This window comes from Protopterus annectens, chromosome 7.part0, assembly GCF_019279795.1.
Source record: "Protopterus annectens isolate FY-2018-M chromosome 7.part0, PAN1.0, whole genome shotgun sequence".
Taxonomy (NCBI): Eukaryota; Metazoa; Chordata; order Ceratodontiformes; family Protopteridae; genus Protopterus; species Protopterus annectens.
In genome coordinates, this window is record NC_056739.1 from 726,734,444 (window position 1) to 726,750,321 (window position 15,878).

Here is a 15,878-nt window from a genome sequence, read left to right on the forward strand (position 1 = left end):
TTAGGGGTGGATGTATGCCTTGCTTTACTGGCCATTAAGGAGCTGATAGTCCAAGACCTCATATATCTGCACAATTCATAATGTCCAGTAAACAGTAAAACAACAGTTCTGAACCTGCTCCAGCAAATAAACAAATCATGGTGGTGAGACAGAATTAAATAATTATAACTCCTTCTATCAAGAAAGTTACATTCCAAATTAAACAGTGTGACATATTAGCTTTCTTTAAGAAGGAGATAGACAACTGGATGGATGTTGATAAATTTATCCCAGTATGACTGGACTTTCACTCCTTGAAAAGAAGACAATGTCTAAGCCTGTGTACTGACAATGTATAAATGGCCAAATGGCCTAGTTGCATTGTATATTCAATGATTCAGTGAATATAAGAACTAAGTAAACACTGACATGTCCTCATATTTGACTGATTTATCCATTATCAGTACTAATATTGGCCAGTCACTTAAATGTCCTTTTATTACCACTACCATTATACATTAGATCCTTATTTTATAAAGTAATCGTGTTAAAAATCTGTCTTGAGACATAGAAACTGTGAGCCATATATATATATTTATATATATATATATATATATATATTTATTTATATATATATATATATATATATATATATATATATATATATATATATATATATACATATATAGAGATAGAGAGAGAGATTAGAACTATGTGAACTACACAGTACGTATCCTGCCAAGAAGTCACTGCAGAAAACAAACAAAGGTTAGGGAGTTGCTAAGTCTAATCAAACTTAACTCCTGTTTTCAAAACTGGTGACCTGAAACTCTAGAAAAGACCATCTCAAGTAAGCAAATCATCTGTACACACTTACGCACAGTTAAGTTAGTTATGTATAGTTTCAGCAGCAAAATAGTAAAATGTGTTGTCCTTTGCAGGCAGCAAGCCCCTTTTATCATCCACATGGGGAACTTCAATTCCTTTACCTTTGTATTCTTACTCCAAGGTTATTGCAGCTTGAAGAAAGAGTGATCTCTTAAAAAGAAAATTGTCTCACTATATTTTTTAAAATGGTACAGTCTAAGAGATATTAGAATTTAATATTATTTGACCCACACAAATTACTACAACATGTAGCATGCATAAAGAAATCTGTGGAGAGATTGTGATTGGGAAGTTACCTTTTGACCTACAAGGTACTGAACAGCTGCAGGAAACCTGAAAGTCAGCAAGGCCCGTGCTTCAGAAATAGGCAACTGATTCAGTAAAGCCATAATGAAATCTTGAAACAAGTATATTTTCTGTCAGGTCAACACACTCTTTATCACCATTTCCTTAAATTGCTGGGATCTTTTAGTTCAGATCTCCCCTCCTTTGTGTTTGTCTTTTTGGATCACCTTTATTCCCCCCATTATAATACTTTGTGTTCCAAATATGTACTATATATATGAAATGCCTCACATCTACATTAAACTGCTCTCTCTCCAAAATAAGTTAAATAAGAGTGCTGATGCATAGGCTGGAATAAATGCTTTTCTAAGATACAGATTAAGTCACCAGAAGCATTAATAGATGAACTGGAATTAAGTAACAATGAAGACTAGTTAAGCATACTAGGAGTTACATATTTTGTATCAGCAACAATTCAAGTACAAAACTGACCCCCATAATAAGTGGAAATATGGTACCTGTGTCTTTCCCCAAGAAACACCTGTGAACTGCCCAAGCTTAGTTTCTTCCATCAGTATTTGGATCAGCCCATGGAACTAACCAGAGACTGTCTAGATTTCTGGGACTTCATTAACTGACTGGACTACTTACTTAACCAGGATATTTGGTAGTAAATGGCCCTTATTGGCTAGATTTTCATCTGCAAATCTTATTTATTGTTGGCACTGCACACCTGTCAGACAAGTCAGAGGACAAGCAGCGCAACATATGTGTTGGAAGTGTAACCAACCAAAGCCATACTACCCACACTTAATTTAGAAGTATCCTAAAATAAAACACATTTGGGATATCGTAACTGATGACATTTCCTGGGCTCCAAGGATACCACTTTCACCTCAGACTAATGATGAATGTTCATTCATTGGCTATAGTACCGCCCTCCCCCAAATATTGGAGGAAGGCCGGCTCCAAACTGTAGTTACTGCTCTGTTATCTAAGTTCTTTTCCAACTGGAAAAACTACAACTCGATAGAGTCTACTGTCTTTTGTAAATTTCAACATAAGCTTAGTTGATGGTACACTAAATCCTTAGGTAAGTCAAAATGGCATAAATATTGAAATATACTGTTATTCTCCATGCAGTTATACAATAACATGTAAGATTTTTATTTTATTTTTTGTTATGTATGTGTCGTAATCTTAGATGGGTTTGTAATGCATTTTCCTTTTCTTATTGCATTGTTGTGATGTTATTTCTGTTGCTGCAGTATTAATGAATTGTGACACTTGTTTTCACACACTGTTGTCACCTTTATTTAACTGCGTAATTAAAAAAAAAAAAGTGGCCTATAGGGGAAAGAGTTGTATATATCAACCACTTTAGGCATCTAGTGTGGTGCGCAGTATGATCAATATAGGAGAACACGAATCACAGACTGTGTGCCATAGCAGGGCTAGTCACTCAACTGTGTAAAATATGGTTTTAGGTGATTCAGTCATGTTGACTAATCTTGCCAAATGGGCATGGGTATTTGCCAGTGATAAGTTGGTTGAGGACCTGGCCTACTCCAAACTATGCCAGGGACTCATGCTAATGGTGGGAGGGGTGTGTGTGCTCCTGTTGACTAGTGTGTGCCTCCCACAAAGCCCAATAGCTCTGGGTCAGTAAGCTACTAACTGGCCAGTGGCCAGTCGCCTAGCCTGGGTTACCTGTAATAGTTCTGTTGAGCAAAAAGCTGGATAAAAAAACAGTCAACCTGCCAAACATGAAATAAGAATTGCTACACTCAGTGCGAGTTCACTGCCAGGATGCAGCTTGGAGGTGGATCGCATTATGGTAAGGAGGATGCTGGACATCCTGTGTATCCAGGAGTCAAGATGGAAGGGTAGCGCAGATAAGTCACTTGGCTTGGGATCCAGAGTCTACTACTCAGGAGGAGGATAGATTACAAATGGTGTGGGAATTGTGATTAGGAAGAGGCTTCAGAAGACAGTGAGGGATGTCATCAGAATTAGTGAGATTCATGGCACTCAGACTCCAGTGTAATGAGAGGACAGTATTCATAATCTCAGCTTATGCCCCACAGCAGGGTTGTGATAGTGAAGAGAAGTGTACATTCTGACAGCAGTTGCAGGAGCTACTAGACAAAGCAAGACAACAGGAATTGGTGTTGATGATGGGTGACCTGAATGCACATATCAGGACAGACGGAACAGGATATGTCTGAGTACACATGGGTGGGGCAGCAGAAATAAAGAAGGACAAGGCCATTCTAGACTTTTGTCTGGCAAATGGCTTAATAGTAGCCAACACATGGTTCAGAAAGAGATGCAGTCACAAGATCACATACAAGCATGGCCAATGAGCAGTTCAGGTAGACTTCCTCCTAGTAAGAAAAGGGTACTGGCATAGAATCAGTGACTGCAAAGTTATCCCCAATGAAACAGTCAGTCAAGAATATTGGTTGGCTAAGAAAGCAGACAAAAAAGGAGTTACAATAGCAAAAAACAGGGCATTAGAGGCACTGTACCAGCTTATGGAAAGTGATTCAGTAGGTGGCACAAAGAAGCTATATCAGGTTGCAAGACAAAGATGGAAAGATATTAAGGATGATATCCTTAATAAGGGATGCCAGCAACAACCTGTCCTCAGGACATCAAAGACAGGTGGAAGTCATACATCCAGCAGCTATTGAATGAAGAAAACCCCGCAGATGCTGTACTGCCCAAGACACAGCCTTTGATGAGAGAAGAAGAGGAGCCCACCCTAGAAGAAGTAAGAACAGCACTAAGGAAAATGAAGTCCGGGGAAAGCAGAAGGCACAGACGAGGTCACAGCTGATATGATAAGGATGCTGGGTGAAATGGGTAAGAAATGGCTCCTGAGCATATTCATGGCAGTTTGGAGAGAAAGGCATATCACAGATGACTGGAGAATAAGCATACTCATGCCAGTGTACAAGAACAAAGTGGACATCCACAACTGTGGGCAGTACAGGAGTATCAAACTCCTGTCACATTGCATGAAAGCTCTCGAGAGGGTAATGGATAAATGGATTTGCAGAGTGGTAGAAAGTGAGATGGGAAATGAGCAGTTTGGATTCAGATCAGGATGCCTAACCGGCCCAATGTTTGCAGTTAGACAGATAGTTGAGAAGATGCTAGAGATGAGGAAAGAGTCCAAATGGGCATTCCTAGACTTGGAGAAAGCATATGATGCAGTCAATAAAAAGCTGATTTGATCAGTCCTGCAGTGGGTTGAAGTCCCAGAAACATGGTAAAATTAGTGCAAGCTATGTACAAGGACCCAATGACTTAAGTACGAATGGTATTCAGTCTGCCAGAGGGGTTCTTCGTGGAGGTGGGTGTTCACCTCTAAGTCCACTGGTATTCATACTGGTGATGGACTACATTAGCAAACAGGTCACAGGGGACAGATCAACAAAGTTAGTGTATGCAGACGATATGGCATTACAGGCAGACTCTGAACAAGAACTTCAGCAAAGGATAGGGGAGCGGAATGCAAAACTGAAGGCACATGGGATGAAAATGAGTAAAGATAAGACAGTGGTAATGGCAGCAAATTGGGGAAATCCAAAGAAGCTGAGAAATGGGACAGAAGGGAAGATAGTGGAACAGGTTAACAGCTTCAAGTATCTGGGAGGGGTGCTTGAGGAGAAGGGAACATCTGAATGAAGAGGTCAAAGCTAGTTCAGAGGGGCTGCATAAAAACTGGCATAGAGTGTCAGGTGTAGTGTATGATCAAAAAATGCTAAAGAAATGGAAAAGGTGTACAAGACAGGTGTGCAACCAGTACTACTGTCTGGCACAGAAACATGGGCAGTAAAGGCAAAGCAGATGAGAAAGCAAGAGGTGATGGAAATGAAGTGCCTAAGACAGAGGTGGTAGGATGCACACTGTGGGACAGATAAAATGAAAAACTAAGAGCAGAAGCCAAGGTTGCTCCAATTGCAGAAAAGATCAAAGAGAACAGATTACGGTGGTTCAGGCACATGTGCAGAAAAGTAGAAGGCAATCTGGAGATGAAGATTTGGGACAGACAGGAAGAAAGCAAGAGAAAAGAGGGCATCCAGCAAAAAGGTATATTGAATGTCAAAGAAGACAGGAATTGGGCATTGAACTGAGAGAAATGGTGATAGTTTACATGATACCCTGACCTCATGCAGAAAATGGGAAAAGGGGGGTTGATGATGATGTTGTTGATGATAAAAAAGTACCCCAAAATCAATTGTATAAACAAAACAGAACATAACAGTAAACATGGTGAGTTAATATCATCAGGTTTATATAAAATATTAACTGAATGTAAAGATGCCAAATAAGAACTCTAGAAACATTTTTTTTTCAGAATAAAGACTTTGGACTTATATGAAAAAAAACATATACTGCAGTCAACAGTAAAAGCAACACAGACATCTTTTTTGAAAAGTGTTACATGGAAAATTATGCATAGACCTTTTAATATACTGGATAAGCTAGCAAAATAACAATACATCTGCTGGAGATGCAGATTATAAATCAAAACTGATTGCAAGTGCATTGTTTGTGGTTATAGTCTGTTGCTGGAATTTTGTAAGAATTTTTAAAATGTTGGTTACACAATTTAGACAGATATTTTCCTCCATAAGACAGAAGACAATATTATTTAATGTTTCTTTACTTACCTGTGTTTAAAAACAGGTCAATACCTTCTCTTCTGGTGTGCTTTTTGTGCATTAATCACCACCATTCTTTCTCTGAATTTCTCCAGTTGTTAAAGTTATTATACAATTAAGAATATACGCAATTAAATTATGATAAAAACTGGTGGTGATAAATGTGGGATATTGGTCTAAAGTCTTGGAGATAATAGAACATTTTGAAAATGGAACAGTGTGCTATACCTCCAACACTTTAAGTATTGCATACTTGTCAACTAAAGTTGTAAAAACTGATTTTGGAGCGTCTGTAATAAATAGATAATAGATAAAAGGCCACATTGTAAATAGTGTATATAGTTAATGGATTAAGTAATCACTATTATAATGAAAATGGTTGAAATACGTTTTTACATCAATGTAAAATAATTTGTATAAAGATTTAAATGCATTTTAGTTTTGTAAATTTGATTTTAATCTCAAGCTATAAATAAATAAAGTAAAACAAAAGTGTTGCTGTATCCCTTTCAATATAGTCACCTCGCTTCAGTATGACTTCTGTTCATATTATAGTGAATTTGAGAAGTGACCAGCCAGCTTCCAGCTGATAGGTTAAGGCAACCAAAAAGGACCAGAATAAGCCAGCAAAGCAGCAGGGCCTGTCTGAAGCATATAATAATAATATATGATGCATATAATAATAATATATGATGACGTAAATAAGCAGTGAGCAATTATAATTTAACGTAATTGTTGATCTGAAGGACAAGTACTTTGTAATCTAATGCAAGCAGAAGAGTTAAATGGTCACTCATTGTATTCAACCCTTGCTGCGCAAAAAGACCAGAGAGAAATTCTAAGAACAGACAATTTGCTTTGAAACTGAAACAAAGTGGGCTTAATATTAACAAGTCTACTGGAAAGTGTAAGACATCTAGTTGAAGTGATAATAAGTAAATAATTCCATCACAATAAAAAGGTTTTGTTGACCATGCAGGAATTCTTTTCAAGAATATTTGATGTACATCCTTCAACAAAACCTTTTAAATTAAGAGCTAAAAGAATTACAAACCCAGTACTGTGGACAGTTCACTGAGCAAGACTCAAACATAAATGATATGGAAAGTCAACTAGAGGAGAGCGATGTGCAAATTAAATTCCTGCATCAGTTAAATTAATGACTATTCCAAAGATGAGGCCATCAAGAGAGCTGAAATAGGTACAACAATTCATGTGTCTGTGATCTGCCTGAGGGAACAGTCGCATCTTACATGTTAAACAAGGCCAGAGTAGTTCACCATCCTCTTCATTTCCTTCCATGACAAACAGTGTTAAAAACTGCTTGGGCCTAAAATCTCATCATATTTAAAGATAGGCTCTGGGATTCAAAACATTCTCTGTGTCACAGTCAGCAGTTGTGCATAGCCATGTTTCTGATTCAGTGAATTCAAGCAGTGGAAGTCAAGAAACCTAATTACTTGCTGTATATACTAATGGTAAAATAATGGCATGGTAGTGAGCAACAGTTTTAAAATGAGGCACTTACTGGATGCAGTTTAGGATAAACAATATGGCAGATATTCAGAAACATATATATTCTATGACTGGATGTGCTAGCTAGAGAGCAATTCAGCAATGGCAGTAACCTCTTTTTTCCCAGTTTGTATATGGGGTTGAGATGTCACATCAACAGTGACCATCACCAAGAGCCACTATTCACACTAGAATACTGCTGTGGTCACTCTTCTGTATCACGCACGCACACACCTATGTCCAAGTTACTGTCTCCTGTCCAACTGCTAAAACAAACATAAAATCCTGGAGTTAAAAGGGGAGAATAGCAGAACAATGTTTGCCATTAACTGTAGCAATGACAAACCTGTATATGCACTCATTCCTGATAGTCATGATGTTGCGTGTCACTTACTGATAGTCACGATGTTATGTGTTATTTACTGATAGTCACGATGTTGTGTCCCTTATTGATAGTCATGATGATGTGTGTCATTACTGATGGTCACAGTGTCACATGTCATTTACTGATAGTCATGATGTTATGTGTCACTGATAGTCACAATGTTGTGTCATTTACTGATAGTTATGGTATCGTGTGTCACGTACTGATAATCATGTGTGTCATTACTGATAGTCATGATGTGTGTCATTTATTGATGGTCATGATGTTACATGTCATTTACTGATCGTCACAATGATGTGTGTCGTTACTGATAGTCAAAATATCATGTCATTTACTGATAGTCATGATGTTACATGTCACTTACTGATAGTCATGATGTGTGTCATTACTGATAGTCATGATGGTGTGTGTCATTACTGATAGTCACGATGTTACGTATCACTAATAATCATGATGATTTGTGTCATTTACTGATAGTCATGATGTTACATGTTACTTACTGATAGTCATGATGGTGTGTCATATCTGATGGTCATGATATTGTGTCACTTACTGATAGTCATGATGTGTGTCATCACTGATAGTCACAATGTTACGTGTCACTGATAGTCATGATGTTGCGTGTCATTTACTGATAGTTACGATGTTGTGTGTCACTTACTGATAGTCACGATGATGTGTGTCATTACTGATGGTCATGATGATGTGTGTCATTTACTGATAGTCATGATGTTACATGTCATTTACTGATAGTCACGATGATGTGTGTTGTTACTGATAGTCACAATGTTGCGTGTCATTGCTCTCAGAGATGCTGTGCATCCATCTGCACCTAACATTTCATGACATTAAATTATGGGCCATTACCATGATTACAGAATCCCATCCAAGAGCTTGTAGAGATTTGTCACCCTTATATGCAGGCCCATGGTAGTTGTAGAGTACCTATCCTTGTGGCTTTGAGAATACTAACTACAGGGAACTTTCAGTGACCAATAGGAAATATGGTAAGAGTATTCCAGGCCTCTTCCTCAGGGATACACCACCAGTTCTTTGATACCATGCTTCAGTATGTGGTGAGGGGTATATGTGGTTACTTTGTAATGCAGATGAGATAGCCAACAATATGTGGGACTTTTATTGCATAGCCCATTTCTCTGAGGTACTGGAGGCAGTAGAATGCACCCACACTGAAACAAATGTCCCAGCTGGTGAGCTGAGAATGCATTCACATTGAAATAATGGTTCCGCCTGGTGAAAAGACATGTTAACAGTAAAGTTTAGCACTCCATCAATGGTTAGGTGATCTTTATGCACAAGGATGTATTTTACAGTGTGACTACAGACCACTCAAGCAGCCCCCGTGACTCCCATATGTGGCACATGTTCAACATATGTCCGTGGTTTGTAAGGGGTAGTTTTCCACAGCACTGACATCTTATATACCATTAATTATTAATGCCATATATGCCCTGGAAACATAGCTGGTGACACCCCTTAGAAATCCATAGACTATGGCAGACATTGACAACAACAATGCCCTATCAGAAATTTGTTTCATTGTTGAGCATGTGTTTGGGCTACTGACTACTGTCTTTCAGTGACTGGATGTATTTGGTGGTACCCTGCAGTGTGACTGTGGCACATTTACTAAGATATTCTGTGCCACTGCTTTGTTACATGATGTAATACTGAGGAAACTGTTGCAGCAGGTAGTACATCTCCTGGAGGAACATGTCCCACTACGGCAGGCAGTGGAGGATGAACACAATGAAGTGACAGTGGAGGAGCTGTTATCAGGGGAGTACTATGCTGGATGAAGGCAGTCACAATAGCTGTGACACTGGATAAGAGACAGTGGCTGACTCATAGCTATGGGCTAGATTAAAGCATTGTACAGTACATTAAATATGATGCATGCTAATCTGTAACCAAGCTGTGCTCATCCATGCATACATTGGCTACACTATACATCAGTCATAGTCTACCAAACTAAGAAAGTACACAATGCAGGGCATATTTTGCAAGTGTGTGATGTCATCCATACGGAAATGTGTATGTGACATTCTAACCGAGATAACCTTTGTTGTGTGTGTGTGTGTGTGTGTGTGTGTGTGTGTGTGTGTGTGTGTGTGTGTGTGTGTGTGTGTGTGTGTGTGTGTGTGTGTGTAGCTATATATATATATATATATATATATATATATATATATATATATATAAAAGATGGGGGGGGCAATGTACTGTGTCTGAGTATATGAATATAGGTAGTGGAAATATGAGTTTGTGTTGGGACTCTAGCTCAGCAGATGTTGCAGCACTGTGTTGAGCTCATATTGACAGGTCCGGAACACCCAGAGAATATGTATGCATATCCCATGTGCACCCCTTGTCCATGGGCGCAGCCTGTCTGCGGAAGGTCATAGGCAATAGCAATCCATTGCTTAGAGGTAGGGGGTGCTGCCTGAACAAGAATGATGGCCAGTATCATGCATGTGTGTGACACAAGCTTCATCCCCACTGCTGTGTGCACCTGACCTAAGCTTTACCTCTCTGTGATGGCCATCAACATTTGAGGCAGAAGTGGAGCACCCATGTGAAACATGCCTGGCGTAGCACTATCTGCCTATAGAATGTGTCCATTATGTCACAGACATTAGACATGCAGTCCCCTTAGGTAATCTCAGTCATCATGTAAAACATGTACTATCTATGCAAACACTGAGGTGTGGGTCACAGACATAGAGATGACTTCTTTGGGTGGCGTGATACCACTGGTGTTTATAGCCACTAGTTCCCTGACCACCCCTGTCCTTCTGTTGGCAGTGGAGCTTGTGACAACCAAGGGACACTGAACCACAGGAGGAACCATTTCCCGACTCCCTGTCCTTCATTGTCTGCCTGTCTGTCTAAGATGGGTGCCACAGGCACAGAGGCTATGTCCACTAACTGTGTAGGGGATCTGGATTCCATATATTTCCTTTGTCCAACATAGACAATATTCCCTCTGAATGTGCCACATTTTCACTACTATCATTGACAGATTCATAGCTATATCCAAAAATAGGCTGTGGAATATCAACAGTGGAGAAGCTGGATAGAAAGTGACCTGCGAAAACACCAAGCAAAAATAAAACCCATAACCAATACTTTAATCTCAGTGAATTATTGCAAAATACCAAATATAGAGGTGGAACATAATGAGATAGACTTCACCCTGTACATCTGATCTTCTACTCTGAGGCTCTGATGTTTCTACATAACAAGGTAAACTATATTTAGTGTTATGCAGTCCAGTGCATGTTTACCAGTAGTACAGTAACATAACACATCACAGAAAAACATTTGAGACTTTTCAGGTGGAAATTCTTGGAGCCCTGCAATTCCACTCCACCATGGGATGTTGATGTGACTCTGCTCCTCCATACATGGGTGTCTAGGCAGTCCGCAATCTCATAACACAGTAACACCTCAAAAGTAACGTTAACATTTTAAAGAATTACAACATTTATTGAGTGCTTTTGTCTTCCTATAAGGCTTCATCAGAATGCCAAATTTCAGTACATAGTCCCTTTTTATAACCAAGTAAAGTGACCTGTTGGTACATATAATTAAAACACTTCTATTCAACTGACGTTTACCTCTTTAACACAATGAAATCAAACAGCCCATCGACCAATAATAGTAATACACAAAAAGACATAATTACATAGTTAATACATTTCTTCTCAGTAAAAAATCAGTTCTCCCCCCAAAAAAAAATGAATAATTTCTTTACTGTATTAAGTAAAGCTTTTTTACTCCCCAAAAAGACATTAGTTTTTTAAAAAAATACATTAGAGTTAAAATGTGAATAAAATGACACAGAGTCTTATTTATTCTTATAACCGTAATCATTCTTTTTCATCAAAATTTGGTTTCACTCAACACATTGCTTGTCAATTAATTATTTTCTCAAAAACAAAAATCTTTTTTTTTTTTATTTGGAATTCTGATGATGTCTTAGAAGAAGATGAAAGCACTCAATAAAACTTGTAATTCTTTAAAATACTGACATTACGTTTTTTGAGTTGGAACCCTCTATTGTGAGCATTTCCAAGGTGTTATTGGTTGTTACACTTCAGTTGCCTGCAGACTTTTTAGTGGTTAGTAGTCCTCCATCTCATTTAATGGGAGGTCAACCAAGACACCATCACCTGCTATACCCTAAGCACTTGTGGCAGGCAGACAGGCAGGCATATTGTCAGTGATCCAGTATCTGAGTTGCTTTTAGGCCTTTCCTTGGCCATCGAGAGATCTGATATCATTAATCACATCCTACCACTCATGGTCATAATAGGCCAGTCAAATTTCTCATGGTTAAACGTCTGTCAGCCATGGGGACAGGCAGACTGTAGTTAGATCTCATTCTGTGCATGGGAGAACTTGAATTTCTAAATTTTCCATGTACCAGGTGTTATGCTCTGCTGGGAAAGAATAATGTGTGAAGATGCAGATACTGATGCACACCTTACTCACAAGCTTATACAGCTGACTCTTCTCTGTTGAATTTCTAGACATCTATAATGTATACAGTATTGTTCATAACATACACACACACCTGCTTACCCATAGTTACTGTTCATATTCTACAAAAGGGCCTTACAGAAACACATGCTTGGTGCCAGAGCCATGGGCTCAAGCTTAATGCCAAGAAATGTATAGTTATCCCCTTTGGGAAAAAACATGTACCCATGAATTACCACATAGGTGGCAGTACACTTAACACCGAAAGTGTGATGAGAGACTTAGGGGCACAGGTGGACAGTGGTCTCACTTTGATAACCACATTGCCACAACAGTCAGGAACTCCTTCTATGTGGAACATCTCATCACTAAGGGCTTTTCATCCAGAAAAAAGGAGGTCATTGTCCCACTGTACTCATTCCTCATTAGACCCATTATAGAGTACAATGCCCCATTTGGTATGTACCTCACAAGACATCTGCAGCAGCTGGAAAGGCCACAGAAATACCTCACTAAAAGAATCACAGGTCTAAAGCAGATGCCCTATGCTGACCATCTAAAAAAAACTCCAGCCATACTCTGTAGCATATCGTCTACTCATAGGTGATCTCTGCTTAACATACAAGGCCATGTCAAACCCCGAGCTGTTGGACATGCTCCACTTAAAGAAATCCCAATCCCTCAGAGCCACACACTCCAGGGATCTAAACCTTGTCATCACAATGAAGAAAACATGCTGGAGGGAAAGGTTCCTGACCCATAGACTCCCCATACTCTGGAATAGACTGCCCATACATGTCAAGCAGAGCACCTCCTTGACCCTCTTCAAAAGGAACCTTGACAATTGGATGGGAGATAGGAAATTCACATCTGGGATCACATCAGTCACCCTGCTAGACAGGGGTCCAGGGAAGTAAATATTGTGGGAAGAAATATCCAGGAAATTGTTATGGTTTGTCTTGTATAGGCCCTAGGGCCGATAGCCTAGTACCAACCTATGAACCTATATGTCATTGTAACCTCCTCCCCCACCTTAAGGTAAAAAGTAACCTGTGTATATGGTGTGTTTCATCTGTAGTGGACATCAGCAGACAAGAGCCTCTATTTAAACAACTCTGTTGACTTTTACCTGTGTGATAATTGACTGTGGCCAACCATACGTATGGCATGGTATTTACTGTATGAGATTTTATGCATATTCACCTGTTGTAGGGATGTTTATGCATATAGATCACAGTTAGTGAAAAGAACATAAATTACAGAAGGACAGACTACCTGCAGACAGAATATGGGTCCCTCATTTGGAGTGGAGAGACTGTTGAATGTTTCAGCTGCATGTTATACCATACAGCCTCTCAAACGTATTATGTGACCTTTCCTACAGGGATGTCACTGCACAGATAAAATAATCATAGAAATCATGCAGTAATAGGAAATACAAGGCTGTCTGGCTATGTGGCTAATTACACCTAAACAATAACCACCCTTTGACCTTACCTCCTTTTTTAATGAGTGATAGGCCAATCATGCTAGTGATGAATTTGTGAATATCCAGCCAATTGTTTAAATAATTTTTTAAAGGAAGTTATTCTGTCAGATCAGTTGCTCTGGAATGAAAGTTTGTGTGATGATTCTCATTCTCCATAGTGATTTATATGTTTTGCTGAAGCAAGCTCAGATTTTTTGTCCTAGTGTCCTCTGCACTGTTTGATTTGTGACGATATGAAAGGTCTTAAACTGACAGATTCATAATGGCCCAAAAAGCAAGGAGCAGATTGTCCCTAAGACTATAGGAAACTGAATACAGGGAAAAAGTCTGCATCCTCACCAGGTAGCTCAGGTCTTGTAGGTTATGATCTTTTTTCTTAGGAATGGCTAAGGTCTGATAGACTTATCTGATAGACATGTCTTACTAGAATAGGGTTCATAGGTTCATAAGTTCATAGGTAGGTACCAGGCTATCTGCCCGAAGGCATTTATAAGCCTAGCCAGAATGTGTTGGCTTTCGCCACCCCCTTAGATTAGTTCCCTGTGCCTCTGTCCAGAAAAGCCACTGAAGTGATCCCCAGGGTAAACGTTCTGTTTCCCATCCACTCATCAAGGTTTCTCTTGAAGAGTGCTAGCAAGGAGCTCTGCTTAATGTAGACTGTAATCTTGTTCCAAAGCATGAGAAGTCTATGGGACAGGAATCTATCCCTCTAGCATGTCCTATTTATTGTTGTGGTGAGGTTTAAATCCCTAGAGCATGTGGCTCGAGGGGATAAGGTTTTTTTTAGGTGGAGCATGTCCATCAATTATGGGTTGGACATGGCCTTGTATATCAGGCAGAGATCAACTCTGAGCAGGCAATATGTAACCGAGTATGTGCCTGATACAGCTAGTAATACACTTCCCAAGAGGGGAATTGTATTCTATGATGTGCCTGATCAGTGTGGAAAATAGAGGGGTAAGGACTTCCTTGGACCTAGAGGAGATGCCTTTTCAAATTAGCTGTGCCAGATAAAAGGATTACCTAACCGCTGTTACAACATCATGATCAAAGAAGAGGGGATTATCTACCCATATTCCAAGGTCTCTCACAAAGTCTTCATTTTGGAGTAGAATCTTATCTATAGTGTAATATAAATTTTGTGGGAGTTTTTACCAAATGTAGCAATGTTACACTTTTTACCATTTAGGTTTAGCCTGTTTTATGTGCACCATCTATTAATGTGCGAGTTAAAATTGTAGCTTTTACATAAGAATTTGCTTAACCAGAGATCCCCATTTTTGATTTGGAGGTCAGGGAATTATATGCTGAATGGCAGAGGTCCTAGTATGGATCCCTGAGGGGCTCCCCATGTTACCTTCATGCCACCCTGAGTGTATGTGGGTTCTATCCCACAGCCAGTTTGCTGTCCACCTAACTACATGAGGATCAGCTTGAAGCAGACTTAGCTTGTTAATTATTTTAACATGTGGGATGATATCCAATGCTTTGGTGAGGTCAGTATGTACTCTATAGACAGCATGACCACTGTCCGCAACTCATGTTAGTCTCTCAAAGATGTTTATCACACTCATTAGATAGGATGCTTTGCTTTCGAGGTTAATGTCTTGGCATCCATTTCTCAAACACATAAGTGGAGTATGATCGGTGATCCGATCATAATCCTCTATGTCAACATACTTTGTTATGTGTAGTCATTTGCCTGAATCTGTATTTTTAAATTTGGTGAGAAAGTAGCACATATTTTTGCTGAACATAAAATATTTTACATATCAGCTTATTTTTTTTTCTTGTCCAGCATTTCATTAGTCTCTTGGATAATGCCCTTCTAGCATGTTATACTTTTCTTGTAGGAACTAGTCATCAAGTGTAGGGTATTTCGTATGTGTTATTGTTTTTGAGCACCAAGGTAAATAATTAGGTAAATTGACATCTGCACACTGTGTAAGAAGTTGGAATATCTAGCCACCTAAGATGTGTTAAAGTAACATATAGTTAACTCATTCCCTCTAGTGCTTCTCTTATGAGTGTGTAGTTTTAACTCCAAGTGGGTGTGGCTTGGGTCTAAAAAATTAAGTTGTCACCTTACAGTTCAAACAAATATTCATATCTCTGGAACCATAAGTGCTACTAGAAAGCTGTAAGTGGCAAACTATTC

General features: G+C 39.1%; 1 protein-coding gene across 2 annotated transcripts in view; it reads left to right on the forward strand.

Moving 5' to 3' along the window:
• Window positions 1-15,878, forward strand: part of LOC122806652 (immunoglobulin superfamily DCC subclass member 4-like) — a 2,205,210-nt gene that overhangs the window by 1,871,456 nt on the left and 317,876 nt on the right. The window lies entirely within an intron of this gene.